This window comes from Pimephales promelas, chromosome 21 (genome assembly GCF_988280905.1).
Source record: "Pimephales promelas chromosome 21, fPimPro1.hap1.1, whole genome shotgun sequence".
In the NCBI taxonomy this organism is placed as follows: Eukaryota; Metazoa; Chordata; class Actinopteri; order Cypriniformes; family Leuciscidae; genus Pimephales; species Pimephales promelas.
The window spans coordinates 4,091,703-4,111,979 of NC_142789.1; the positions used below are offsets into that span (position 1 = coordinate 4,091,703).

Below are 20,277 nucleotides of genomic sequence, written 5' to 3' on the forward strand. Positions count from 1 at the left end.
AAATTAGAAAAAAATATCTGGAATTTTCTTAAATTTGTCTGTATAAGGTTAAAGACTGAAATAATTGGCTTGTACGGAACTAGCATAACAACAAAGATAACATGCAGATTGGGACATGGTAAACGGGGCACTCGGATTTGAACAGAGGACCTCTTGATCTGCAGTCAAATGCTCTACCACTGAGCTATACCCCCCTTAAAAAAAACGTTTCAAATAAGAAAAAAAAATTCTGGAATTTTCTTAAATTCATCTGTATAAGGTTAAATAATGAAGTATTTAGCTAGTTGGAAACTAGCATAACACCAAAGATAACGTGCAGATTGGGACATGCTAAAGGGGGCACTCGGATTTGAACCAAGGACCTCTTGATCTGCAGTCAAATGCTCTACCACTGAGCTATACCCCCTTTCTAAAAGATTTTTTCAAATAAGAAAAAATATCTGGAATTTTCTTAAATTCGTCTGTATAAGGTTAAAGAATGAAGTAATTTTCTAGTTGGAAACTAGCATAACACCAAAGATAACGTGCAGATTGGGACATGCTAAAGGGGGCACTCGGATTTGAACCGAGGACCTCTTGATCTGCAGTCAAATGCTCTACCACTGAGCTATACCCCCCTTCAAAAAATCTTTTCAAATAAGAAAAACAAATTCTGGAATTTTCTTAAATTCGTCTGTATAAGGTTAAAGAATTAAGTAATTGGCTTGTACGAAACTAGCATAACACCAAAGATAACATGCAGATTGGGGCATGCTAAAGGGGGCACTCGGATTTGAACAAAGGACCTCTTGATCTGCAGTCAAATGCTCTACCACTGAGCTATACCCCCTTTCTAAAAGATTTTTTCAAATAAGAAAAAATATCTGGAATTTTCTTAAATTTGTCTGTATAAGGTTAAAGAATGAAGTAATTGGCTAGTTGGAAACTAACATAACACTAAAGATAACGTGCAGATTGGGACATGCTAAAGGGGGCACTCGGATTTGAACCGAGGACCTCTTGATCTGCAGTCAAATGCTCTACCACTGAGCTATACCCCCCTTCAAAAAATCTTTTCAAATAAGAAAAACAAATTCTGGAATTTTCTTAAATTCGTCTGTATAAGGTTAAAGAATTAAGTAATTGGCTTGTACGAAACTAGCATAACACCAAAGATAACATGCAGATTGGGGCATGCTAAAGAGGGCACTCGGGTTTGAACCGAGGACCTCTTGAGCTGCAGTCAAATGCTCTACCACTGAGCTATACCCCCCCTTCAAAAAGTCTTTTCAAATAAGAAAAACAAATTCTAGAATTTTCTTAAATTCGTCTGTATAAGGTTAAAGAATTAAGTAATTGTCTTGTACGAAACTAGCAAAACACCAAAGATAACATGCAGATAGGGACATGCTAAAGGGGGCACACGGATTTGAACCGAGGACCTCTTGATCTGCAGTCAAATGCTCTACCACTGAGCTATACCCCCTTTCAAAAAAGCTTTTTTCAAATAAGAAAAACAAATTCTGGAATTTTCTTAAATTCGTCTGTATAAGGTTAAAGAATTAAGTAATTGGCTTATACGAAACTAGCATAACACCAAAGATAACATGCAGATTGGGGCATGCTAAAGGGGGCACTCGGATTTGAACCGAGGACCTCTTGATCTGCAGTCAAATGCTCTACCACTGAGCTATACCCCCTTCCGAAAAGCTTTTTTCAAATAAGAAAAAATATATCTTGAATTTTCTTAAATTTGTCTCTAATTGGCTAGTTGGAAACTAGCATAACACCAAATTTTCAAAAAAAAACTTTTCAAATAAAAAAAAGAAATTCTGGAATTTTCTTAAATTCGTCTGTATAAGGTTAAAGAATGAAGTAATTGGCTAGTTGGAAACTAGCTTAACACCAAAGATAACATGTAGATTGGGACATGCTAAAGGGGGCACTCGGATTTGAACCGAGGACCTCTTGATCTGCAGTCAAATGCTCTGCCACTGAGCTATACCCCCCTTCAAAAAAACGTTTCAAATAAGAAAAAAAAATTCTGGAATTTTCTTAAATTCGTCTGTATAAGGTTAAAGAATGAAGTAATTGGCTAGTTGGAAACTAGCATAACACCAAAGAAAACGTGCAGATTGGGACATGCTAAAGGGGGCACTCGGATTTGAACCAAGGACCTCTTGATCTGCAGTCAAATGCTCTACCACTGAGCTATACCCCCTTTCTAAAAGATTTTTTCAAATAAGAAAAAATATCTGGAATTTTATTAAATTCGTCTGTATAAGGTTAAAGAATGAAGTAATTGGCTTGTTGGAAACTAGCATAACACCAAAGATAACATGCAGATTGGGGCATGCTAAAGGGGGCACTCGGATTTGAACCGAGGACCTCTTGATCTGCAGTCAAATGCTCTACCACTGAGCTATACCCCCTTTCGAAAAGCTTTTTTAAAAATTAGAAAAAAATATCTGGAATTTTCTTAAATTTGTCTGTATAAGGTTAAAGACTGAAATAATTGGCTTGTACGGAACTAGGATAACAAAGATAACATGCAGATTGGGACATGCTAAAGGGGGCACTCGGATTTGAATCAACGACCTCTTGATCTGCAGTCAAATGCTCTACCACTGAGCTATACCCCCTTCCGAAAAGCTTTTTTCAAATAAGAAAAATATATCTTGAATTTTCTTAAATTTGTCTGTAATTGGCTAGTTGGAAACTAGCATAACACCAAATTTTCAAAAAAAACTTTTCAAATAAGAAAAAAAAATTCTGGAATTTTCTTAAATTCGTCTGTATAAGGTTAAAGAATGAAGTAATTGGCTAGTTGGAAACTAGCATAACACCAAAGATAACGTGCAGATTGGGACATGCTAAAGGGGGCACTCAGACTTGAACCAAGGACCTCTTGATCTGCATTCAAATGCTCTACCACTGAGCTAAACCCCGTTTCGGAGAACATGTTTGAAATTGAGAAAATAAATATATAACAATATTTCTCAAAAACACCAGAATATTGTAAACGAATGAAGTGATTGGCTAGTTGGAAACTAGCATAACAGTGCCAAAGATCGCACTCAGCCATGCTAAAGGGCGCACTCGGACTTGAACCGAGGACCTCTTGATCTGCAGTCAAATGCTCTACCACTGAGCTATACCCCCCTTCTAAAAATCTTTTCAAATAAGAAAAACAAATTCTGGAATTTTCTTAAATTCGTCTGTATAAGGTTAAAGAATTAAGTACTTGGCTTGTACGAAACTAGCATAACACCAAAGATAACATGCAGATTGGGGCATGCTAAAGGGGGCACTCGGATTTGAACCGAGGACCTCTTGATTGTGCAGTCAAATGCTCTACCACTGAGCTATACCCCCTTTCGAAAAGCTTTTTTGCAAATTAGAAAAAAATATCTGGAATTTTCTTAAATTTGTCTGTATAAGGTTAAAGACTGAAATAATTGGCTTGTACGGAACTAGGATAACAACAAAGATAACATGCAGATTGGGACATGCTGAAGGGGGCACTCGGATTTGAACCGAGGACCTCTTGATCTGCAGTCAAATGCTCTACCACTGAGCTATACCCCCTTCCGAAAAGCTTTTTTCAAATAAGAAAAATATATCTTGAATTTTCTTAAATTTGTCTGTAATTGGCTAGTTGGAAACTAGCATAACACCAAATTTTCAAAAAAAACTTTTCAAATAAGAAAAAAAAATTCTGGAATTTTCTTAAATTCGTCTGTATAAGCTTAAAGAATTAAGTAATTGGCTTGTACGAAACTAGCATAACACCAAAGATAACATGCAGATTGGGGCATGCTAAAGGGGGCACTCGGATTTGAACCAAGGACCTCTTGATCTGCAGTCAAATGCTCTACCACTGAGCTATACCCCCTTTCTAAAAGATTTTTTCAAATAAGATAAAATATCTGGAATTTTCTTAAATTCGTCTGTATAAGGTTAAAGAATGAAGTAATTGGCTAGTTGGAAACTAGCATAACACCAAAGATAACGTGCAGATTGGGACATGCTAAAGGGGGCACTCGGATTTGAACCGAGGACCTCTTGATCTGCAGTCAAATGCTCTACCACTGAGCTATACCCCCTTTCTAAAAGATTTTTTCAAATAAGAAAAAATATCTGGAATTTTCTTAAATTCGTCTGTATATGGTTAAAGAATTAAGTAATTGGCTTGTACGAAACTAGCATAACACTAAAGATAACGTGCAGATTGGGACATGCTAAAGGGGGCACTCGGATTTGAACCGAGGACCTCTTGATCTGCAGTCAAATGCTCTACCACTGAGCTATACCCCCTTTCGAAAAGCTTTTTTCAAATAAGAAAAACAAATTCTGGAATTTTCTTAAATTCGTCTGTATAAGCTTAAAGAATTAAGTAATTGGCTTGTACGAAACTAGCATAACACCAAAGATAACATGCAGATTGGGGCATGCTAAAGGGGGCACTCGGATTTGAACCAAGGACCTCTTGATCTGCAGTCAAATGCTCTACCACTGAGCTATACCCCCTTTCTAAAAGATTTTTTCAAATAAGATAAAATATCTGGAATTTTCTTAAATTCGTCTGTATAAGGTTAAAGAATGAAGTAATTGGCTAGTTGGAAACTAGCATAACACCAAAGATAACGTGCAGATTGGGACATGCTAAAGGGGGCACTCGGATTTGAACCGAGGACCTCTTGATCTGCAGTCAAATGCTCTACCACTGAGCTATACCCCCCTTCAATAAATCTTTTCAAATAAAAAAAACAAATTCTGGAATTTTCTTAAATTCGTCTGTATAAGGTTAAAGAATTAAGTAATTGGCTTGTACGAAACTAGCATAACACCAAAGATAACATGGAGATTGGGGCATGCTAAAGAGGGCACTCGGGTTTGAACCGAGGACCTCTTGATCTGCAGTCAAATGCTCTACCACTGAGCTTTACCCCCTTTCTCAAAGCTTTTTTGCAAATTAGAAAAAAATATCTGGAATTTTCTTAAATTTGTCTGTATAAGGTTAAAGACTGAAATAATTGGCTTGTTCGGAACTAGCATAACACCAAAGATAACGTGCAGATTGGGACATGATAAAGGGGGCACTCGGATTTGAACCGAGGACCTCTTGATCTGCAGTCAAATGCTCTACCACTGAGCTATACCCCCTTTCACAAAGCTTTTTTGCAAATTAGAAAAAAATATCTGGAATTTTCTTAAATTTGTCTGTATAAGGTTAAAGACTGAAATAATTGGCTTGTACGGAACTAGCATAACAACAAAGATAACATGCAGATTGGGACATGGTAAACGGGGCACTCGGATTTGAACAGAGGACCTCTTGATCTGCAGTCAAATGCTCTACCACTGAGCTATACCCCCCTTCAAAAAAACGTTTCAAATAAGAAAAAAAAATTCTGGAATTTTCTTAAATTCGTCTGTATAAGGTTAAATAATGAAGTATTTAGCTAGTTGGAAACTAGCATAACACCAAAGATAACGTGCAGATTGGGACATGCTAAAGGGGGCACTCGGATTTGAACCAAGGACCTCTTGATCTGCAGTCAAATGCTCTACCACTGAGCTATACCCCCTTTCTAAAAGATTTTTTCAAATAAGAAAAAATATCTGGAATTTTCTTAAATTCGTCTGTATAAGGTTAAAGAATGAAGTAATTTTCTAGTTGGAAACTAGCATAACACCAAAGATAACGTGCAGATTGGGTCATGCTAAAGGGGGCACTCGGATTTGAACCGAGGACCTCTTGATCTGCAGTCAAATGCTCTACCACTGAGCTATACCCCCCTTCAAAAAATCTTTTCAAATAAGAAAAACAAATTCTGGAATTTTCTTAAATTCGTCTGTATAAGGTTAAAGAATTAAGTAATTGGCTTGTACGAAACTAGCATAACACCAAAGATAACATGCAGATTGGGGCATGCTAAAGGGGGCACTCGGATTTGAACAAAGGACCTCTTGATCTGCAGTCAAATGCTCTACCACTGAGCTATACCCCCCTTCTAAAAGATTTTTTCAAATAAGAAAAAATATCTGGAATTTTCTTAAATTTGTCTGTATAAGGTTAAAGAATGAAGTAATTGGCTAGTTGGAAACTAACATAACACTAAAGATAACGTGCAGATTGGGACATGCTAAAGGGGGCACTCGGATTTGAACCGAGGACCTCTTGATCTGCAGTCAAATGCGCTACCACTGAGCTATACCCCCCTTCAAAAAATCTTTTCAAATAAGAAAAACAAATTCTGGAATTTTCTTAAATTCGTCTGTATAAGGTTAAAGAATTAAGTAATTGGCTTGTACGAAACTAGCATAACACCAAAGATAACATGCAGATTGGGGCATGCTAAAGAGGGCACTCGGGTTTGAACCGAGGACCTCTTGAGCTGCAGTCAAATGCTCTACCACTGAGCTATACCCCCCCTTCAAAAAGTCTTTTCAAATAAGAAAAACAAATTCTAGAATTTTCTTAAATTCGTCTGTATAAGGTTAAAGAATTAAGTAATTGTCTTGTACGAAACTAGCAAAACACCAAAGATAACATGCAGATAGGGACATGCTAAAGGGGGCACACGGATTTGAACCGAGGACCTCTTGATCTGCAGTCAAATGCTCTACCACTGAGCTATACCCCCTTTCAAAAAAGCTTTTTTCAAATAAGAAAAACAAATTCTGGAATTTTCTTAAATTCGTCTGTATAAGGTTAAAGAATTAAGTAATTGGCTTATACGAAACTAGCATAACACCAAAGATAACATGCAGATTGGGGCATGCTAAAGGGGGCACTCGGATTTGAACCGAGGACCTCTTGATCTGCAGTCAAATGCTCTACCACTGAGCTATACCCCCTTCCGAAAAGCTTTTTTCAAATAAGAAAAAATATATCTTGAATTTTCTTAAATTTGTCTCTAATTGGCTAGTTGGAAACTAGCATAACACCAAATTTTCAAAAAAAAACTTTTCAAATAAAAAAAAGAAATTCTGGAATTTTCTTAAATTCGTCTGTATAAGGTTAAAGAATGAAGTAATTGGCTAGTTGGAAACTAGCTTAACACCAAAGATAACATGTAGATTGGGACATGCTAAAGGGGGCACTCGGATTTGAACCGAGGACCTCTTGATCTGCAGTCAAATGCTCTGCCACTGAGCTATACCCCCCTTCAAAAAAACGTTTCAAATAAGAAAAAAAAATTCTGGAATTTTCTTAAATTCGTCTGTATAAGGTTAAAGAATGAAGTAATTGGCTAGTTGGAAACTAGCATAACACCAAAGAAAACGTGCAGATTGGGACATGCTAAAGGGGGCACTCGGATTTGAACCAAGGACCTCTTGATCTGCAGTCAAATGCTCTACCACTGAGCTATACCCCCTTTCTAAAAGATTTTTTCAAATAAGAAAAAATATCTGGAATTTTATTAAATTCGTCTGTATAAGGTTAAAGAATGAAGTAATTGGCTTGTTGGAAACTAGCATAACACCAAAGATAACATGCAGATTGGGGCATGCTAAAGGGGGCACTCGGATTTGAACCGAGGACCTCTTGATCTGCAGTCAAATGCTCTACCACTGAGCTATACCCCCTTTCGAAAAGCTTTTTTAAAAATTAGAAAAAAATATCTGGAATTTTCTTAAATTTGTCTGTATAAGGTTAAAGACTGAAATAATTGGCTTGTACGGAACTAGGATAACAAAGATAACATGCAGATTGGGACATGCTAAAGGGGGCACTCGGATTTGAATCAACGACCTCTTGATCTGCAGTCAAATGCTCTACCACTGAGCTATACCCCCTTCCGAAAAACTTTTTTCAAATAAGAAAAATATATCTTGAATTTTCTTAAATTTGTCTGTAATTGGCTAGTTGGAAACTAGCATAACACCAAATTTTCAAAAAAAACTTTTCAAATAAGAAAAAAAAATTCTGGAATTTTCTTAAATTCGTCTGTATAAGGTTAAAGAATGAAGTAATTGGCTAGTTGGAAACTAGCATAACACCAAAGATAACGTGCAGATTGGGACATGCTAAAGGGGGCACTCAGACTTGAACCAAGGACCTCTTGATCTGCATTCAAATGCTCTACCACTGAGCTAAACCCCGTTTCGGAGAACATGTTTGAAATTGAGAAAATAAATATATAACAATATTTCTCAAAAACACCAGAATATTGTAAACGAATGAAGTGATTGGCTAGTTGGAAACTAGCATAACAGTGCCAAAGATCGCACTCAGCCATGCTAAAGGGCGCACTCGGACTTGAACCGAGGACCTCTTGATCTGCAGTCAAATGCTCTACCACTGAGCTATACCCCCCTTCAAAAAATCTTTTCAAATAAGAAAAACAAATTCTGGAATTTTCTTAAATTCGTCTGTATAAGGTTAAAGAATTAAGTACTTGGCTTGTACGAAACTAGCATAACACCAAAGATAACATGCAGATTGGGGCATGCTAAAGGGGGCACTCGGATTTGAACCGAGGACCTCTTGATTGTGCAGTCAAATGCTCTACCACTGAGCTATACCCCCTTTCGAAAAGCTTTTTTGCAAATTAGAAAAAAATATCTGGAATTTTCTTAAATTTGTCTGTATAAGGTTAAAGACTGAAATAATTGGCTTGTACGGAACTAGGATAACAACAAAGATAACATGCAGATTGGGACATGCTGAAGGGGGCACTCGGATTTGAACCGAGGACCTCTTGATCTGCAGTCAAATGCTCTACCACTGAGCTATACCCCCTTCCGAAAAGCTTTTTTCAAATAAGAAAAATATATCTTGAATTTTCTTAAATTTGTCTGTAATTGGCTAGTTGGAAACTAGCATAACACCAAATTTTCAAAAAAAACTTTTCAAATAAGAAAAAAAAATTCTGGAATTTTCTTAAATTCGTCTGTATAAGCTTAAAGAATTAAGTAATTGGCTTGTACGAAACTAGCATAACACCAAAGATAACATGCAGATTGGGGCATGCTAAAGGGGGCACTCGGATTTGAACCAAGGACCTCTTGATCTGCAGTCAAATGCTCTACCACTGAGCTATACCCCCTTTCTAAAAGATTTTTTCAAATAAGATAAAATATCTGGAATTTTCTTAAATTCGTCTGTATAAGGTTAAAGAATGAAGTAATTGGCTAGTTGGAAACTAGCATAACACCAAAGATAACGTGCAGATTGGGACATGCTAAAGGGGGCACTCGGATTTGAACCGAGGACCTCTTGATCTGCAGTCAAATGCTCTACCACTGAGCTATACCCCCTTTCTAAAAGATTTTTTCAAATAAGAAAAAATATCTGGAATTTTCTTAAATTCGTCTGTATATGGTTAAAGAATTAAGTAATTGGCTTGTACGAAACTAGCATAACACTAAAGATAACGTGCAGATTGGGACATGCTAAAGGGGGCACTCGGATTTGAACCGAGGACCTCTTGATCTGCAGTCAAATGCTCTACCACTGAGCTATACCCCCCTTCAAAAAATCTTTTCAAATAAGAAAAACAAATTCTGGAATTTTCTTAAATTCGTCTGTATAAGGTTAAAGAATTAAGTAATTGGCTTGTACGAAACTAGCATTACACCAAAGATAACATGCAGATTGGGGCATGCTAAAGAGGGCACTTGGATTTGAACCGAGGACCTCTTGATCCGCAGTCAAATGCTCTACCACTGAGCTATACCCCCTTTCACAAAGCTTTTTTGCAAATTAGAAAAAAATATCTGGAATTTTCTTAAATTTGTCTGTATAAGGTTAAAGACTGAAATAATTGGCTTGTACGGAACTAGCATAACAACAAAGATAACATGCAGATTGGGACATGCTAAAGGGGGCACTCGGATTTGAACCGTGGACCTCTTGATCTGCAGTCAAATGCTCTACCAAAGAGCTATACCCCCCTTCAAAAAAAACGTTTCAAATAAGAAAAAAAAATTCTGGAATTTTCTTAAATTCGTCTGTATAAGGTTAAATAATGAAGTATTTGGCTAGTTGGAAACTAGCATAACACCAAAGACAACGTGCAGATTGGGACATGCTAAAGGGGGCACTCGGATTTGAACCAAGGACCTCTTGATCTGCAGTCAAATGCTCTACCAATGAGCTATACCCCCTTTCTAAAAGATTTTTTCAAATAAGAAAAAATATCTGGAATTTTCTTAAATTCGTCTGTATAAGGTTAAAGAATGAAGTAATTTTCTAGTTGGAAACTAGCATAACACCAAAGATAACGTGCAGATTGGGACATGCTAAAGGGGGCACTCGGATTTGAACCGAGGACCTCTTGATCTGCAGTCAAATGCTCTACCACTGAGCTATACCCCCCTTCAAAAAATCTTTTCAAATAAGAAAAACAAATTCTGGAATTTTCTTAAATTCGTCTGTATAAGGTTAAAGAATTAAGTAATTGGCTTGTACGAAACTAGCATAACACCAAAGATAACATGCAGATTGGGGCATGCTAAAGGGGGCACTCGGATTTGAACCAAGGACCTCTTGATCTGCAGTCAAATGCTCTACCACTGAGCTATACCCCCTTTCTAAAAGATTTTCTCAAATAAGAAAAAATATCTGTAATTTTCTTAAATTTGTCTGTATAAGGTTAAAGAATTAAGTAATTGGTTAGTTGGAAACTAGCATAACACTAAAGATAACGTGCAGATTGGGACATGCTAAAGTGGGCACTCGGAATTGAACAGAGGAACTCTTGATCTGCAGTCAAATGCTCTACCACTGAGCTATACCCCCCTTCAAAAAATCTTTTCAAATAAGAAAAACAAATTCTGGAATTTTCTTAAATTCGTCTGTATAAGGTTAAAGAATTAAGTAATTGGCTTGTACGAAACTAGCATAACACCAAAGATAACATGCAGATTGGGGCATGCTAAAGAGGGCACTTGGATTTGAACCGAGGACCTCATGATCCGCAGTCAAATGCTCTACCACTGAGCTATACCCCCTTTCACAAAGCTTTTTTGCAAATTAGAAAAAAATATCTGGAATTTTCTTAAATTTTCTGTATAAGGTTAAAGACTGAAATAATTGGCTTGTACGGAACTAGCATAACATGCAGATTGGGACATGCTAAAGGGGGCACTCGGATTTGAACCGAGGACCTCTTGATCTGCAGTCAAACGCTCTACCACTGAGCTATACCCCCTTTCGAAAAAGCTTTTTTCAAATAAGAAAAACAAATTCTGGAATTTTCTTAAATTCGTCTGTATAAGCTTAAAGAATTAAGTAATTGGCTTGTACGAAACTAGCATAACACCAAAGATAACATGCAGATTGGGGCATGCTAAAGGGTGCACTCGGATTTGAACCAAGGACCTCTTGATCTGCAGTCAAATGCTCTACCACTGAGCTATACCCCCTTTCTAAAAGATTTTTTCAAATAAGATAAAATATCTGGAATTTTCTTAAATTCGTCTGTATAAGGTTAAAGAATGAAGTAATTGGCTAGTTGGAAACTAGCATAACACCAAAGATAACGTGCAGATTGGGACATGCTAAAGGGGGCACTCGGATTTGAACCGAGGACCTCTTGATCTGCAGTCAAATGCTCTACCACTGAGCTATACCCCCCTTCAAAAAATCTTTTCAAATAAGAAAAACAAATTCTGGAATTTTCTTAAATTCGTCTGTATAAGGTTAAAGAATTAAGTAATTGGCTTGTACGAAACTAGCATAACACCAAAGATAACATGCAGATTGGGGCATGCTAAAGAGGGCACTCGGGTTTGAACCGAGGACCTCTTGATCTGCAGTCAAATGCTCTACCACTGAGCTATACCCCCTTTCACAAAGCTTTTTTGCAAATTAGAAAAAAATATTTGGAATTTTCTTAAATTTGTCTGTATAAGGTTAAAGACTGAAATAATTGGCTTGTACGGAACTAGCATAACAACAAAGATAACATGCAGATTGGGACATGCTAAAGGGGGCACTCGGATTTGAACCGAGGACCTCTTGATCTGCAGTCAAATGCTCTACCACTGAGCTATACCCCCTTTCAAAAAAGCTTTTTTCAAATAAGAAAAACAAATTCTGGAATTTTCTTAAATTCGTCTGTATAAGGTTAAAGAATTAAGTAATTGGCTTATACGAAACTAGCATAACACCAAAGATAACATGCAGATTGGGGCATGCTAAAGGGGGCACTCGGATTTGAACCAAGGACCTCTTGATCTGCAGTCAAATGCTCTACCACTGAGCTATACCCCCTTTCTAAAAGATTTTTTCAAATAAGAAAAAATATCTGGAATTTTCTTAAATTCGTCTGTATAAGGTTAAAGAATGAAGTAATTGGCTTGTTGGAAACTAGCATAACACCAAAGATAACATGCAGATTGGGGCATGCTAAAGGGGGCACTCGGATTTGAACCGAGGACCTCTTGATCTGCAGTCAAATGCTCTACCACTGAGCTATACCCCCCTTCAAAAACACGTTTCAAATAAGAAAAAAAAATTCTGGAATTTTCTTAAATTCGTCTGTATAAGGTTAAAGAATGAAGTAATTGGCTAGTTGGAAACTAGCATAACACCAAAGATAACATGCAGATTGGGACATGCTAAAGGGGACACTCGGATTTGAACCGAGGACCTCTTGATCTGCAGTCAAATGCTCTACCACTGAGCTATACCCCCCTTCAAAAAAACGTTTCAAATAAGAAAAAAAAATTCTGGAATTTTCTTAAATTCGTCTGTATAAGGTTAAAGAATGAAGTAATTGGCTAGTTGGAAACTAGCATAACACCAAAGATAACGTGCAGATTGGGACATGCTAAAGGGGGCACTTGGATTTGAACCAAGGACCTCTTGATCTGCAGTCAAATGCTCTACCACTGAGCTATACCCCCTTTCGAAAAGCTTTTTTGCAAATTAGAAAAAAATATCTGGAATTTTCTTAAATATGTCTGTATAAGGTTAAAGACTGAAATAATTGGCTTGTACGGAACTAGGATAACAAAGATAACATGCAGATTGGGACACGCTAAAGGGGGCACTCGGATTTGAACCGAGGACCTCTTGATCTGCAGTCAAATGCTCTACCACTGAGCTATACCCCCCTTCAAAAAAACGTTTCAAATAAGAAAAAAAAATTCTGGAATTTTCTTAAATTCGTCTGTATAAGGTTAAAGAATGAAGTAATTGGCTAGTTGGAAACTAGCATAACACCAAAGATAACATGCAGATTGGGACATGCTAAAGGGGGCACTTGGATTTGAACCAAGGACCTCTTGATCTGCAGTCAAATGCTCTACCACTGAGCTATACCCCCTTTCGAAAAGCTTTTTTGCAAATTAGAAAAAAATATCTGGAATTTTCTTAAATTTGTCTGTATAAGGTTAAAGACTGAAATAATTGGCTTGTACGGAACTAGGATAACAAAGATAACATGCAGATTGGGACATGCTAAAGGGGGCACTCGGATTTGAACCGACGACCTCTTGATCTGCAGTCAAATGCTCTACCACTGAGCAATACCCCACTTCAAAAAATCTTTTCAAATAAGAAAAACAAATTCTGGAATTTTCTTAAATTCGTCTGTATAAGGTTAAAGAATTAAGTAATTGGCTTGTACGAAACTAGCATAACACCAAAGATAACATGCAGATTGGGGCATGCTAAAGGGTGCACTCGGATTTGAACCAAGGACCTCTTGATCTGCAGTCAAATGCTCTACCACTGAGCTATACCCCCTTTCTAAAAGATTTTTTCAAATAAGGTAAAATATCTGGAATTTTCTTAAATTCGTCTGTATAAGGTTAAAGAATGAAGTAATTGGCTAGTTGGAAACTAGCATAACACCAAAGATAACGTGCAGATTGGGACATGCTAAAGGGGGCACTCGGATTTGAACCGAGGACCTCTTGATCTGCAGTCAAATGCTCTACCACTGAGCTATACCCCCCTTCAAAAAATCTTTTCAAATAAGAAAAACAAATTCTGGAATTTTCTTAAATTCGTCTGTATAAGGTTAAAGAATTAAGTAATTGGCTTGTACGAAACTAGCATAACACCAAAGATAACATGCAGATTGGGGCATGCTAAAGAGGGCACTCGGGTTTGAACCGAGGACCTCTTGATCTGCAGTCAAATGCTCTACCACTGAGCTTTACCCCCTTTCTCAAAGCTTTTTTGCAAATTAGAAAAAAATATCTGGAATTTTCTTAAATTTGTCTGTATAAGGTTAAAGACTGAAATAATTGGCTTGTACGGAACTAGCATAACACCAAAGATAACGTGCAGATTGGGACATGATAAAGGGGGCACTCGGATTTGAACCGAGGACCTCTTGATCTGCAGTCAAATGCTCTACCACTGAGCTATACCCCCTTTCACAAAGCTTTTTTGCAAATTAGAAAAAAATATCTGGAATTTTCTTAAATTTGTCTGTATAAGGTTAAAGACTGAAATAAATGGCTTGTATGGAACTAGCATAACAACAAAGATAACATGCAGATTAGGACATGCTAAAGGGGGCACTCGGATTTGAACCGAGGACCTCTTGATCTGCAGTCAAATGCTCTACCACTGAGCCATACCCCCCTTCAAAATAACTTTTCAAATAAGAAAAACAAATTCTGGAATTTTCTTAAATTCGTCTGTATAAGGTTAAAGAATTAAGTAATTGGCTTGTACGAAACTAGCATAACACCAAAGATAACATGCAGATTGGGGCATGCTAAAGAGGGCACTTGGATTTGAACCGAGGACCTCTTGATCCGCAGTCAAATGCTCTACCACTGAGCTATACCCCCTTTCACAAAGCTTTTTTGCAAATTAGAAAAAAATATCTGGAATTTTCTTAAATTTGTCTGTATAAGGTTAAAGACTGAAATAATTGGCTTGTACGGAACTAGCATAACAACAAAGATAACATGCAGATTGGGACATGCTAAAGGGGGCACTCGGATTTGAACCGAGGACCTCTTGATCTGCAGTCAAATGCTCTACCACTGAGCTATACCCCCCTTCAAAAAAACGTTTCAAATAAGAAAAAAAAATTCTGGAATTTTCTTAAATTCGTCTGTATAAGGTTAAATAATGAAGTATTTGGCTAGTTGGAAACTAGCATAACACCAAAGATAACGTGCAGATTGGGAAATGCTAAAGGGGGCACTCGGATTTGAACCAAGGACCTCTTGATCTGCAGTCAAATGCTCTACCACTGAGCTATACCCCCTTTCTAAAAGATTTTTTCAAATAAGAAAAAATATCTGGAATTTTCTTAAATTCGTCTGTATAAGGTTAAAGAATGAAGTAATTGGCTAGTTGGAAACTAGCATAACACCAAAGATAACGTGCAGATTTGGACATGCTAAAGGGGGCACTCGGATTTGAACCGAGGACCTCTTGATCTGCAGTCAAATGCTCTACCACTGAGCTATACCCCCTTTCACAAAGCTTTTTTGCAAATTAGAAAAAAATATCTGGAATTTTCTTAAATTTGTCTGTATAAGGTTAAAGACTGAAATAATTGGCTTGTACGAAACTAGCATAACAACAAAGATAACATGCAGATTGGGACATGCTAAAGGGGGCACTTGGATTTGAACCGAGAACCTCTTGATCTGCAGTCAAATGCTCTACCACTGAGCTATACCCCCCCTTCAAAAAGTCTTTTCAAATAAGAAAAACAAATTCTAGAATTTTCTTAAATTCGTCTGTATAAGGTTAAAGAATTAAGTAATTGTCTTGTACGAAACTAGCAAAACACCAAAGATAACATGCAGATAGGGACATGCTAAAGGGGGCACACGGATTTGAACCGAGGACCTCTTGATCTGCAGTCAAATGCTCTACCACTGAGCTATACCCCCTTTCGAAAAGCTTTTTTCAAATAAGAAAAACAAATTCTGGAATTTTCTTAAATTCGTCTGTATAAGCTTAAAGAATTAAGTAATTGGCTTGTACGAAACTAGCATAACACCAAAGATAACATGCAGATTGGGGCATGCTAAAGGGGGCACTCGGATTTGAACCAAGGACCTCTTGATCTGCAGTCAAATGCTCTACCACTGAGCTATACCCCCTTTCTAAAAGATTTTTTCAAATAAGATAAAATATCTGGAATTTTCTTAAATTCGTCTGTATAAGGTTAAAGAATGAAGTAATTGGCTAGTTGGAAACTAGCATAACACCAAAGATAACGTGCAGATTGGGACATGCTAAAGGGGGCACTCGGATTTGAACCGAGGACCTCTTGATCTGCAGTCAAATGCTCTACCACTGAGCTATACCCCCCTTCAATAAATCTTTTCAAATAAAAAAAACAAATTCTGGAATTTTCTTAAATTCGTCTGTATAAGGTTAAAGAATTAAGTAATTGGCTTGTACGAAACTAGCATAACACCAAAGATAACATGGAGATTGGGGCATGCTAAAGAGGGCACTCGGGTTTGAACCGAGGACCTCTTGATCTGCAGTCAAATGCTCTACCACTGAGCTTTACCCCCTTTCTCAAAGCTTTTTTGCAAATTAGAAAAAAATATCTGGAATTTTCTTAAATTTGTCTGTATAAGGTTAAAGACTGAAATAATTGGCTTGTACGGAACTAGCATAACACCAAAGATAACGTGCAGATTGGGACATGATAAAGGGGGCACTCGGATTTGAACCGAGGACCTCTTGATCTGCAGTCAAATGCTCTACCACTGAGCTATACCCCCTTTCACAAAGCTTTTTTGCAAATTAGAAAAAAATATCTGGAATTTTCTTAAATTTGTCTGTATAAGGTTAAAGACTGAAATAATTGGCTTGTACGGAACTAGCATAACAACAAAGATAACATGCAGATTGGGACATGGTAAACGGGGCACTCGGATTTGAACAGAGGACCTCTTGATCTGCAGTCAAATGCTCTACCACTGAGCTATACCCCCCTTCAAAAAAACGTTTCAAATAAGAAAAAAAAATTCTGGAATTTTCTTAAATTCGTCTGTATAAGGTTAAATAATGAAGTATTTAGCTAGTTGGAAACTAGCATAACACCAAAGATAACGTGCAGATTGGGACATGCTAAAGGGGGCACTCGGATTTGAACCAAGGACCTCTTGATCTGCAGTCAAATGCTCTACCACTGAGCTATACCCCCTTTCTAAAAGATTTTTTCAAATAAGAAAAAATATCTGGAATTTTCTTAAATTCGTCTGTATAAGGTTAAAGAATGAAGTAATTTTCTAGTTGGAAACTAGCATAACACCAAAGATAACGTGCAGATTGGGACATGCTAAAGGGGGCACTCGGATTTGAACCGAGGACCTCTTGATCTGCAGTCAAATGCTCTACCACTGAGCTATACCCCCCTTCAAAAAATCTTTTCAAATAAGAAAAACAAATTCTGGAATTTTCTTAAATTCGTCTGTATAAGGTTAAAGAATTAAGTAATTGGCTTGTACGAAACTAGCATAACACCAAAGATAACATGCAGATTGGGGCATGCTAAAGGGGGCACTCGGATTTGAACAAAGGACCTCTTGATCTGCAGTCAAATGCTCTACCACTGAGCTATACCCCCTTTCTAAAAGATTTTTTCAAATAAGAAAAAATATCTGGAATTTTCTTAAATTTGTCTGTATAAGGTTAAAGAATGAAGTAATTGGCTAGTTGGAAACTAACATAACACTAAAGATAACGTGCAGATTGGGACATGCTAAAGGGGGCACTCGGATTTGAACCGAGGACCTCTTGATCTGCAGTCAAATGCTCTACCACTGAGCTATACCCCCCTTCAAAAAATCTTTTCAAATAAGAAAAACAAATTCTGGAATTTTCTTAAATTCGTCTGTATAAGGTTAAAGAATTAAGTAATTGGCTTGTACGAAACTAGCATAACACCAAAGATAACATGCAGATTGGGGCATGCTAAAGAGGGCACTCGGGTTTGAACCGAGGACCTCTTGAGCTGCAGTCAAATGCTCTACCACTGAGCTATACCCCCCCTTCAAAAAGTCTTTTCAAATAAGAAAAACAAATTCTAGAATTTTCTTAAATTCGTCTGTATAAGGTTAAAGAATTAAGTAATTGTCTTGTACGAAACTAGCAAAACACCAAAGATAACATGCAGATAGGGACATGCTAAAGGGGGCACACGGATTTGAACCGAGGACCTCTTGATCTGCAGTCAAATGCTCTACCACTGAGCTATACCCCCTTTCAAAAAAGCTTTTTTCAAATAAGAAAAACAAATTCTGGAATTTTCTTAAATTCGTCTGTATAAGGTTAAAGAATTAAGTAATTGGCTTATACGAAACTAGCATAACACCAAAGATAACATGCAGATTGGGGCATGCTAAAGGGGGCACTCGGATTTGAACCGAGGACCTCTTGATCTGCAGTCAAATGCTCTACCACTGAGCTATACCCCCTTCCGAAAAGCTTTTTTCAAATAAGAAAAAATATATCTTGAATTTTCTTAAATTTGTCTCTAATTGGCTAGTTGGAAACTAGCATAACACCAAATTTTCAAAAAAAAACTTTTCAAATAAAAAAAAGAAATTCTGGAATTTTCTTAAATTCGTCTGTATAAGGTTAAAGAATGAAGTAATTGGCTAGTTGGAAACTAGCTTAACACCAAAGATAACATGTAGATTGGGACATGCTAAAGGGGGCACTCGGATTTGAACCGAGGACCTCTTGATCTGCAGTCAAATGCTCTGCCACTGAGCTATACCCCCCTTCAAAAAAACGTTTCAAATAAGAAAAAAAAATTCTGGAATTTTCTTAAATTCGTCTGTATAAGGTTAAAGAATGAAGTAATTGGCTAGTTGGAAACTAGCATAACACCAAAGAAAACGTGCAGATTGGGACATGCTAAAGGGGGCACTCGGATTTGAACCAAGGACCTCTTGATCTGCAGTCAAATGCTCTACCACTGAGCTATACCCCCTTTCTAAAAGATTTTTTCAAATAAGAAAAAATATCTGGAATTTTATTAAATTCGTCTGTATAAGGTTAAAGAATGAAGTAATTGGCTTGTTGGAAACTAGCATAACACCAAAGATAACATGCAGATTGGGGCATGCTAAAGGGGGCACTCGGATTTGAACCGAGGACCTCTTGATCTGCAGTCAAATGCTCTACCACTGAGCTATACCCCCTTTCGAAAAGCTTTTTTAAAAATTAGAAAAAAATATCTGGAATTTTCTTAAATTTGTCTGTATAAGGTTAAAGACTGAAATAATTGGCTTGTACGGAACTAGGATAACAAAGATAACATGCAGATTGGGACATGCTAAAGGGGGCACTCGGATTTGAACCAACGACCTCTTGATCTGCAGTCAAATGCTCTACCACTGAGCTATACCCCCTTCCGAAAAGCTTTTTTCAAATAAGAAAAATATATCTTGAATTTTCTTAAATTTGTCTGTAATTGGCTAGTTGGAAACTAGCATAACACCAAATTTTCAAAAAAAACTTTTCAAATAAGAAAAAAAAATTCTGGAATTTTCTTAAATTCGTCTGTATAAGGTTAAAGAATGAAGTAATTGGCTAGTTGGAAACTAGCATAACACCAAAGATAACGTGCAGATTGGGACATGCTAAAGGGGGCACTCAGACTTGAACCAAGGACCTCTTGATCTGCATTCAAATGCTCTACCACTGAGCTAAACCCCGTTTCGGAGAACATGTTTGAAATTGAGAAAATAAATATATAACAATATTTCTCAAAAACACCAGAATATTGTAAACGAATGAAGTGATTGGCTAGTTGGAAACTAGCATAACAGTGCCAAAGATCGCACTCAGCCATGCTAAAGGGCGCACTCGGACTTGAACCGAGGACCTCTTGATCTGCAGTCAAATGCTCTACCACTGAGCTATACCCCCCTTCAAAAAATCTTTTCAAATAAGAAAAACAAATTCTGGAATTTTCTTAAATTCGTCTGTATAAGGTTAAAGAATTAAGTACTTGGCTTGTACGAAACTAGCATAACACCAAAGATAACATGCAGATTGGGGCATGCTAAAGGGGGCACTCGGATTTGAACCGAGGACCTCTTGATTGTGCAGTCAAATGCTCTACCACTGAGCTATACCCCCTTTCGAAAAGCTTTTTTGCAAATTAGAAAAAAATATCTGGAATTTTCTTAAATTTGTCTGTATAAGGTTAAAGACTGAAATAATTGGCTTGTACAGAACTAGGATAACAACAAAGATAACATGCAGATTGGGACATGCTGAAGGGGGCACTCGGATTTGAACCGAGGACCTCTTGATCTGCAGTCAAATGCTCTACCACTGAGCTATACCCCCTTCCGAAAAGCTTTTTTCAAATAAGAAAAATA

General features: G+C 37.2%; 83 non-coding genes across 83 annotated transcripts; all 83 read right to left on the reverse strand.

The window, feature by feature from the left end:
• Positions 1-116: 116 nt before the first annotated feature.
• trnac-gca (transfer RNA cysteine (anticodon GCA)) lies at positions 117-194 on the reverse strand. Its single transcript has one exon. It is a non-coding gene; the product is annotated as a tRNA-Cys (tRNA).
• Positions 195-334: 140 nt separating this feature from the next.
• trnac-gca (transfer RNA cysteine (anticodon GCA)) lies at positions 335-406 on the reverse strand. The gene has a single exon. It is a non-coding gene; the product is annotated as a tRNA-Cys (tRNA).
• Positions 407-545: 139 nt separating this feature from the next.
• On the reverse strand, positions 546-617 carry trnac-gca (transfer RNA cysteine (anticodon GCA)). The gene has a single exon. It is a non-coding gene; the product is annotated as a tRNA-Cys (tRNA).
• A 140-nt stretch (positions 618-757) lies between these two features.
• Positions 758-829, reverse strand: trnac-gca (transfer RNA cysteine (anticodon GCA)). Its single transcript has one exon. It is a non-coding gene; the product is annotated as a tRNA-Cys (tRNA).
• Positions 830-968: 139 nt separating this feature from the next.
• trnac-gca (transfer RNA cysteine (anticodon GCA)) lies at positions 969-1,040 on the reverse strand. The gene has a single exon. It is a non-coding gene; the product is annotated as a tRNA-Cys (tRNA).
• Positions 1,041-1,180: 140 nt separating this feature from the next.
• trnac-gca (transfer RNA cysteine (anticodon GCA)) lies at positions 1,181-1,252 on the reverse strand. Its single transcript has one exon. It is a non-coding gene; the product is annotated as a tRNA-Cys (tRNA).
• Positions 1,253-1,393: 141 nt separating this feature from the next.
• Positions 1,394-1,465, reverse strand: trnac-gca (transfer RNA cysteine (anticodon GCA)). The gene has a single exon. It is a non-coding gene; the product is annotated as a tRNA-Cys (tRNA).
• Positions 1,466-1,607: 142 nt separating this feature from the next.
• trnac-gca (transfer RNA cysteine (anticodon GCA)) lies at positions 1,608-1,679 on the reverse strand. The gene has a single exon. It is a non-coding gene; the product is annotated as a tRNA-Cys (tRNA).
• Positions 1,680-1,916: 237 nt separating this feature from the next.
• trnac-gca (transfer RNA cysteine (anticodon GCA)) lies at positions 1,917-1,988 on the reverse strand. Its single transcript has one exon. It is a non-coding gene; the product is annotated as a tRNA-Cys (tRNA).
• A 140-nt stretch (positions 1,989-2,128) lies between these two features.
• On the reverse strand, positions 2,129-2,200 carry trnac-gca (transfer RNA cysteine (anticodon GCA)). Its single transcript has one exon. It is a non-coding gene; the product is annotated as a tRNA-Cys (tRNA).
• A 139-nt stretch (positions 2,201-2,339) lies between these two features.
• On the reverse strand, positions 2,340-2,411 carry trnac-gca (transfer RNA cysteine (anticodon GCA)). The gene has a single exon. It is a non-coding gene; the product is annotated as a tRNA-Cys (tRNA).
• A 138-nt stretch (positions 2,412-2,549) lies between these two features.
• trnac-gca (transfer RNA cysteine (anticodon GCA)) lies at positions 2,550-2,621 on the reverse strand. Its single transcript has one exon. It is a non-coding gene; the product is annotated as a tRNA-Cys (tRNA).
• A 448-nt stretch (positions 2,622-3,069) lies between these two features.
• trnac-gca (transfer RNA cysteine (anticodon GCA)) lies at positions 3,070-3,141 on the reverse strand. The gene has a single exon. It is a non-coding gene; the product is annotated as a tRNA-Cys (tRNA).
• Positions 3,142-3,495: 354 nt separating this feature from the next.
• trnac-gca (transfer RNA cysteine (anticodon GCA)) lies at positions 3,496-3,567 on the reverse strand. The gene has a single exon. It is a non-coding gene; the product is annotated as a tRNA-Cys (tRNA).
• Positions 3,568-3,802: 235 nt separating this feature from the next.
• Positions 3,803-3,874, reverse strand: trnac-gca (transfer RNA cysteine (anticodon GCA)). The gene has a single exon. It is a non-coding gene; the product is annotated as a tRNA-Cys (tRNA).
• Positions 3,875-4,013: 139 nt separating this feature from the next.
• On the reverse strand, positions 4,014-4,085 carry trnac-gca (transfer RNA cysteine (anticodon GCA)). The gene has a single exon. It is a non-coding gene; the product is annotated as a tRNA-Cys (tRNA).
• Positions 4,086-4,224: 139 nt separating this feature from the next.
• On the reverse strand, positions 4,225-4,296 carry trnac-gca (transfer RNA cysteine (anticodon GCA)). The gene has a single exon. It is a non-coding gene; the product is annotated as a tRNA-Cys (tRNA).
• Positions 4,297-4,437: 141 nt separating this feature from the next.
• On the reverse strand, positions 4,438-4,509 carry trnac-gca (transfer RNA cysteine (anticodon GCA)). Its single transcript has one exon. It is a non-coding gene; the product is annotated as a tRNA-Cys (tRNA).
• Positions 4,510-4,648: 139 nt separating this feature from the next.
• On the reverse strand, positions 4,649-4,720 carry trnac-gca (transfer RNA cysteine (anticodon GCA)). The gene has a single exon. It is a non-coding gene; the product is annotated as a tRNA-Cys (tRNA).
• Positions 4,721-4,860: 140 nt separating this feature from the next.
• trnac-gca (transfer RNA cysteine (anticodon GCA)) lies at positions 4,861-4,932 on the reverse strand. The gene has a single exon. It is a non-coding gene; the product is annotated as a tRNA-Cys (tRNA).
• A 141-nt stretch (positions 4,933-5,073) lies between these two features.
• On the reverse strand, positions 5,074-5,145 carry trnac-gca (transfer RNA cysteine (anticodon GCA)). The gene has a single exon. It is a non-coding gene; the product is annotated as a tRNA-Cys (tRNA).
• A 135-nt stretch (positions 5,146-5,280) lies between these two features.
• On the reverse strand, positions 5,281-5,358 carry trnac-gca (transfer RNA cysteine (anticodon GCA)). Its single transcript has one exon. It is a non-coding gene; the product is annotated as a tRNA-Cys (tRNA).
• A 140-nt stretch (positions 5,359-5,498) lies between these two features.
• Positions 5,499-5,570, reverse strand: trnac-gca (transfer RNA cysteine (anticodon GCA)). The gene has a single exon. It is a non-coding gene; the product is annotated as a tRNA-Cys (tRNA).
• Positions 5,571-5,709: 139 nt separating this feature from the next.
• Positions 5,710-5,781, reverse strand: trnac-gca (transfer RNA cysteine (anticodon GCA)). Its single transcript has one exon. It is a non-coding gene; the product is annotated as a tRNA-Cys (tRNA).
• A 140-nt stretch (positions 5,782-5,921) lies between these two features.
• Positions 5,922-5,993, reverse strand: trnac-gca (transfer RNA cysteine (anticodon GCA)). The gene has a single exon. It is a non-coding gene; the product is annotated as a tRNA-Cys (tRNA).
• A 139-nt stretch (positions 5,994-6,132) lies between these two features.
• trnac-gca (transfer RNA cysteine (anticodon GCA)) lies at positions 6,133-6,204 on the reverse strand. Its single transcript has one exon. It is a non-coding gene; the product is annotated as a tRNA-Cys (tRNA).
• Positions 6,205-6,344: 140 nt separating this feature from the next.
• Positions 6,345-6,416, reverse strand: trnac-gca (transfer RNA cysteine (anticodon GCA)). The gene has a single exon. It is a non-coding gene; the product is annotated as a tRNA-Cys (tRNA).
• Positions 6,417-6,557: 141 nt separating this feature from the next.
• Positions 6,558-6,629, reverse strand: trnac-gca (transfer RNA cysteine (anticodon GCA)). The gene has a single exon. It is a non-coding gene; the product is annotated as a tRNA-Cys (tRNA).
• A 142-nt stretch (positions 6,630-6,771) lies between these two features.
• trnac-gca (transfer RNA cysteine (anticodon GCA)) lies at positions 6,772-6,843 on the reverse strand. The gene has a single exon. It is a non-coding gene; the product is annotated as a tRNA-Cys (tRNA).
• A 237-nt stretch (positions 6,844-7,080) lies between these two features.
• On the reverse strand, positions 7,081-7,152 carry trnac-gca (transfer RNA cysteine (anticodon GCA)). The gene has a single exon. It is a non-coding gene; the product is annotated as a tRNA-Cys (tRNA).
• A 140-nt stretch (positions 7,153-7,292) lies between these two features.
• trnac-gca (transfer RNA cysteine (anticodon GCA)) lies at positions 7,293-7,364 on the reverse strand. Its single transcript has one exon. It is a non-coding gene; the product is annotated as a tRNA-Cys (tRNA).
• Positions 7,365-7,503: 139 nt separating this feature from the next.
• On the reverse strand, positions 7,504-7,575 carry trnac-gca (transfer RNA cysteine (anticodon GCA)). Its single transcript has one exon. It is a non-coding gene; the product is annotated as a tRNA-Cys (tRNA).
• Positions 7,576-7,713: 138 nt separating this feature from the next.
• On the reverse strand, positions 7,714-7,785 carry trnac-gca (transfer RNA cysteine (anticodon GCA)). Its single transcript has one exon. It is a non-coding gene; the product is annotated as a tRNA-Cys (tRNA).
• A 448-nt stretch (positions 7,786-8,233) lies between these two features.
• Positions 8,234-8,305, reverse strand: trnac-gca (transfer RNA cysteine (anticodon GCA)). Its single transcript has one exon. It is a non-coding gene; the product is annotated as a tRNA-Cys (tRNA).
• A 354-nt stretch (positions 8,306-8,659) lies between these two features.
• trnac-gca (transfer RNA cysteine (anticodon GCA)) lies at positions 8,660-8,731 on the reverse strand. The gene has a single exon. It is a non-coding gene; the product is annotated as a tRNA-Cys (tRNA).
• A 235-nt stretch (positions 8,732-8,966) lies between these two features.
• Positions 8,967-9,038, reverse strand: trnac-gca (transfer RNA cysteine (anticodon GCA)). Its single transcript has one exon. It is a non-coding gene; the product is annotated as a tRNA-Cys (tRNA).
• A 139-nt stretch (positions 9,039-9,177) lies between these two features.
• On the reverse strand, positions 9,178-9,249 carry trnac-gca (transfer RNA cysteine (anticodon GCA)). The gene has a single exon. It is a non-coding gene; the product is annotated as a tRNA-Cys (tRNA).
• A 139-nt stretch (positions 9,250-9,388) lies between these two features.
• Positions 9,389-9,460, reverse strand: trnac-gca (transfer RNA cysteine (anticodon GCA)). The gene has a single exon. It is a non-coding gene; the product is annotated as a tRNA-Cys (tRNA).
• Positions 9,461-9,600: 140 nt separating this feature from the next.
• On the reverse strand, positions 9,601-9,672 carry trnar-gcg (transfer RNA arginine (anticodon GCG)). The gene has a single exon. It is a non-coding gene; the product is annotated as a tRNA-Arg (tRNA).
• A 354-nt stretch (positions 9,673-10,026) lies between these two features.
• On the reverse strand, positions 10,027-10,098 carry trnac-gca (transfer RNA cysteine (anticodon GCA)). The gene has a single exon. It is a non-coding gene; the product is annotated as a tRNA-Cys (tRNA).
• Positions 10,099-10,237: 139 nt separating this feature from the next.
• trnac-gca (transfer RNA cysteine (anticodon GCA)) lies at positions 10,238-10,309 on the reverse strand. Its single transcript has one exon. It is a non-coding gene; the product is annotated as a tRNA-Cys (tRNA).
• A 140-nt stretch (positions 10,310-10,449) lies between these two features.
• On the reverse strand, positions 10,450-10,521 carry trnac-gca (transfer RNA cysteine (anticodon GCA)). The gene has a single exon. It is a non-coding gene; the product is annotated as a tRNA-Cys (tRNA).
• Positions 10,522-10,872: 351 nt separating this feature from the next.
• Positions 10,873-10,944, reverse strand: trnar-gcg (transfer RNA arginine (anticodon GCG)). Its single transcript has one exon. It is a non-coding gene; the product is annotated as a tRNA-Arg (tRNA).
• Positions 10,945-11,072: 128 nt separating this feature from the next.
• On the reverse strand, positions 11,073-11,144 carry trnac-gca (transfer RNA cysteine (anticodon GCA)). Its single transcript has one exon. It is a non-coding gene; the product is annotated as a tRNA-Cys (tRNA).
• A 142-nt stretch (positions 11,145-11,286) lies between these two features.
• Positions 11,287-11,358, reverse strand: trnac-gca (transfer RNA cysteine (anticodon GCA)). Its single transcript has one exon. It is a non-coding gene; the product is annotated as a tRNA-Cys (tRNA).
• Positions 11,359-11,497: 139 nt separating this feature from the next.
• Positions 11,498-11,569, reverse strand: trnac-gca (transfer RNA cysteine (anticodon GCA)). The gene has a single exon. It is a non-coding gene; the product is annotated as a tRNA-Cys (tRNA).
• Positions 11,570-11,709: 140 nt separating this feature from the next.
• trnac-gca (transfer RNA cysteine (anticodon GCA)) lies at positions 11,710-11,781 on the reverse strand. The gene has a single exon. It is a non-coding gene; the product is annotated as a tRNA-Cys (tRNA).
• A 141-nt stretch (positions 11,782-11,922) lies between these two features.
• On the reverse strand, positions 11,923-11,994 carry trnac-gca (transfer RNA cysteine (anticodon GCA)). The gene has a single exon. It is a non-coding gene; the product is annotated as a tRNA-Cys (tRNA).
• A 142-nt stretch (positions 11,995-12,136) lies between these two features.
• trnac-gca (transfer RNA cysteine (anticodon GCA)) lies at positions 12,137-12,208 on the reverse strand. The gene has a single exon. It is a non-coding gene; the product is annotated as a tRNA-Cys (tRNA).
• A 139-nt stretch (positions 12,209-12,347) lies between these two features.
• On the reverse strand, positions 12,348-12,419 carry trnac-gca (transfer RNA cysteine (anticodon GCA)). The gene has a single exon. It is a non-coding gene; the product is annotated as a tRNA-Cys (tRNA).
• A 140-nt stretch (positions 12,420-12,559) lies between these two features.
• trnac-gca (transfer RNA cysteine (anticodon GCA)) lies at positions 12,560-12,631 on the reverse strand. The gene has a single exon. It is a non-coding gene; the product is annotated as a tRNA-Cys (tRNA).
• Positions 12,632-12,771: 140 nt separating this feature from the next.
• On the reverse strand, positions 12,772-12,843 carry trnac-gca (transfer RNA cysteine (anticodon GCA)). The gene has a single exon. It is a non-coding gene; the product is annotated as a tRNA-Cys (tRNA).
• A 138-nt stretch (positions 12,844-12,981) lies between these two features.
• Positions 12,982-13,053, reverse strand: trnac-gca (transfer RNA cysteine (anticodon GCA)). The gene has a single exon. It is a non-coding gene; the product is annotated as a tRNA-Cys (tRNA).
• A 140-nt stretch (positions 13,054-13,193) lies between these two features.
• trnac-gca (transfer RNA cysteine (anticodon GCA)) lies at positions 13,194-13,265 on the reverse strand. Its single transcript has one exon. It is a non-coding gene; the product is annotated as a tRNA-Cys (tRNA).
• A 350-nt stretch (positions 13,266-13,615) lies between these two features.
• On the reverse strand, positions 13,616-13,687 carry trnac-gca (transfer RNA cysteine (anticodon GCA)). The gene has a single exon. It is a non-coding gene; the product is annotated as a tRNA-Cys (tRNA).
• A 139-nt stretch (positions 13,688-13,826) lies between these two features.
• Positions 13,827-13,898, reverse strand: trnac-gca (transfer RNA cysteine (anticodon GCA)). The gene has a single exon. It is a non-coding gene; the product is annotated as a tRNA-Cys (tRNA).
• Positions 13,899-14,038: 140 nt separating this feature from the next.
• Positions 14,039-14,110, reverse strand: trnac-gca (transfer RNA cysteine (anticodon GCA)). Its single transcript has one exon. It is a non-coding gene; the product is annotated as a tRNA-Cys (tRNA).
• A 141-nt stretch (positions 14,111-14,251) lies between these two features.
• On the reverse strand, positions 14,252-14,323 carry trnac-gca (transfer RNA cysteine (anticodon GCA)). Its single transcript has one exon. It is a non-coding gene; the product is annotated as a tRNA-Cys (tRNA).
• A 141-nt stretch (positions 14,324-14,464) lies between these two features.
• On the reverse strand, positions 14,465-14,536 carry trnac-gca (transfer RNA cysteine (anticodon GCA)). The gene has a single exon. It is a non-coding gene; the product is annotated as a tRNA-Cys (tRNA).
• A 140-nt stretch (positions 14,537-14,676) lies between these two features.
• trnar-gcg (transfer RNA arginine (anticodon GCG)) lies at positions 14,677-14,748 on the reverse strand. The gene has a single exon. It is a non-coding gene; the product is annotated as a tRNA-Arg (tRNA).
• Positions 14,749-14,889: 141 nt separating this feature from the next.
• Positions 14,890-14,961, reverse strand: trnac-gca (transfer RNA cysteine (anticodon GCA)). The gene has a single exon. It is a non-coding gene; the product is annotated as a tRNA-Cys (tRNA).
• A 140-nt stretch (positions 14,962-15,101) lies between these two features.
• Positions 15,102-15,173, reverse strand: trnac-gca (transfer RNA cysteine (anticodon GCA)). The gene has a single exon. It is a non-coding gene; the product is annotated as a tRNA-Cys (tRNA).
• A 139-nt stretch (positions 15,174-15,312) lies between these two features.
• Positions 15,313-15,384, reverse strand: trnac-gca (transfer RNA cysteine (anticodon GCA)). Its single transcript has one exon. It is a non-coding gene; the product is annotated as a tRNA-Cys (tRNA).
• Positions 15,385-15,525: 141 nt separating this feature from the next.
• On the reverse strand, positions 15,526-15,597 carry trnac-gca (transfer RNA cysteine (anticodon GCA)). The gene has a single exon. It is a non-coding gene; the product is annotated as a tRNA-Cys (tRNA).
• A 141-nt stretch (positions 15,598-15,738) lies between these two features.
• trnac-gca (transfer RNA cysteine (anticodon GCA)) lies at positions 15,739-15,810 on the reverse strand. Its single transcript has one exon. It is a non-coding gene; the product is annotated as a tRNA-Cys (tRNA).
• Positions 15,811-15,951: 141 nt separating this feature from the next.
• Positions 15,952-16,023, reverse strand: trnac-gca (transfer RNA cysteine (anticodon GCA)). Its single transcript has one exon. It is a non-coding gene; the product is annotated as a tRNA-Cys (tRNA).
• A 139-nt stretch (positions 16,024-16,162) lies between these two features.
• trnac-gca (transfer RNA cysteine (anticodon GCA)) lies at positions 16,163-16,234 on the reverse strand. Its single transcript has one exon. It is a non-coding gene; the product is annotated as a tRNA-Cys (tRNA).
• Positions 16,235-16,374: 140 nt separating this feature from the next.
• Positions 16,375-16,446, reverse strand: trnac-gca (transfer RNA cysteine (anticodon GCA)). Its single transcript has one exon. It is a non-coding gene; the product is annotated as a tRNA-Cys (tRNA).
• A 141-nt stretch (positions 16,447-16,587) lies between these two features.
• Positions 16,588-16,659, reverse strand: trnac-gca (transfer RNA cysteine (anticodon GCA)). The gene has a single exon. It is a non-coding gene; the product is annotated as a tRNA-Cys (tRNA).
• Positions 16,660-16,794: 135 nt separating this feature from the next.
• Positions 16,795-16,872, reverse strand: trnac-gca (transfer RNA cysteine (anticodon GCA)). Its single transcript has one exon. It is a non-coding gene; the product is annotated as a tRNA-Cys (tRNA).
• A 140-nt stretch (positions 16,873-17,012) lies between these two features.
• On the reverse strand, positions 17,013-17,084 carry trnac-gca (transfer RNA cysteine (anticodon GCA)). Its single transcript has one exon. It is a non-coding gene; the product is annotated as a tRNA-Cys (tRNA).
• A 139-nt stretch (positions 17,085-17,223) lies between these two features.
• On the reverse strand, positions 17,224-17,295 carry trnac-gca (transfer RNA cysteine (anticodon GCA)). Its single transcript has one exon. It is a non-coding gene; the product is annotated as a tRNA-Cys (tRNA).
• A 140-nt stretch (positions 17,296-17,435) lies between these two features.
• trnac-gca (transfer RNA cysteine (anticodon GCA)) lies at positions 17,436-17,507 on the reverse strand. Its single transcript has one exon. It is a non-coding gene; the product is annotated as a tRNA-Cys (tRNA).
• A 139-nt stretch (positions 17,508-17,646) lies between these two features.
• On the reverse strand, positions 17,647-17,718 carry trnac-gca (transfer RNA cysteine (anticodon GCA)). Its single transcript has one exon. It is a non-coding gene; the product is annotated as a tRNA-Cys (tRNA).
• A 140-nt stretch (positions 17,719-17,858) lies between these two features.
• trnac-gca (transfer RNA cysteine (anticodon GCA)) lies at positions 17,859-17,930 on the reverse strand. The gene has a single exon. It is a non-coding gene; the product is annotated as a tRNA-Cys (tRNA).
• A 141-nt stretch (positions 17,931-18,071) lies between these two features.
• On the reverse strand, positions 18,072-18,143 carry trnac-gca (transfer RNA cysteine (anticodon GCA)). The gene has a single exon. It is a non-coding gene; the product is annotated as a tRNA-Cys (tRNA).
• A 142-nt stretch (positions 18,144-18,285) lies between these two features.
• On the reverse strand, positions 18,286-18,357 carry trnac-gca (transfer RNA cysteine (anticodon GCA)). Its single transcript has one exon. It is a non-coding gene; the product is annotated as a tRNA-Cys (tRNA).
• Positions 18,358-18,594: 237 nt separating this feature from the next.
• On the reverse strand, positions 18,595-18,666 carry trnac-gca (transfer RNA cysteine (anticodon GCA)). The gene has a single exon. It is a non-coding gene; the product is annotated as a tRNA-Cys (tRNA).
• A 140-nt stretch (positions 18,667-18,806) lies between these two features.
• Positions 18,807-18,878, reverse strand: trnac-gca (transfer RNA cysteine (anticodon GCA)). The gene has a single exon. It is a non-coding gene; the product is annotated as a tRNA-Cys (tRNA).
• A 139-nt stretch (positions 18,879-19,017) lies between these two features.
• trnac-gca (transfer RNA cysteine (anticodon GCA)) lies at positions 19,018-19,089 on the reverse strand. Its single transcript has one exon. It is a non-coding gene; the product is annotated as a tRNA-Cys (tRNA).
• A 138-nt stretch (positions 19,090-19,227) lies between these two features.
• Positions 19,228-19,299, reverse strand: trnac-gca (transfer RNA cysteine (anticodon GCA)). Its single transcript has one exon. It is a non-coding gene; the product is annotated as a tRNA-Cys (tRNA).
• A 448-nt stretch (positions 19,300-19,747) lies between these two features.
• On the reverse strand, positions 19,748-19,819 carry trnac-gca (transfer RNA cysteine (anticodon GCA)). The gene has a single exon. It is a non-coding gene; the product is annotated as a tRNA-Cys (tRNA).
• A 354-nt stretch (positions 19,820-20,173) lies between these two features.
• On the reverse strand, positions 20,174-20,245 carry trnac-gca (transfer RNA cysteine (anticodon GCA)). The gene has a single exon. It is a non-coding gene; the product is annotated as a tRNA-Cys (tRNA).
• Positions 20,246-20,277: the final 32 nt, after the last annotated feature.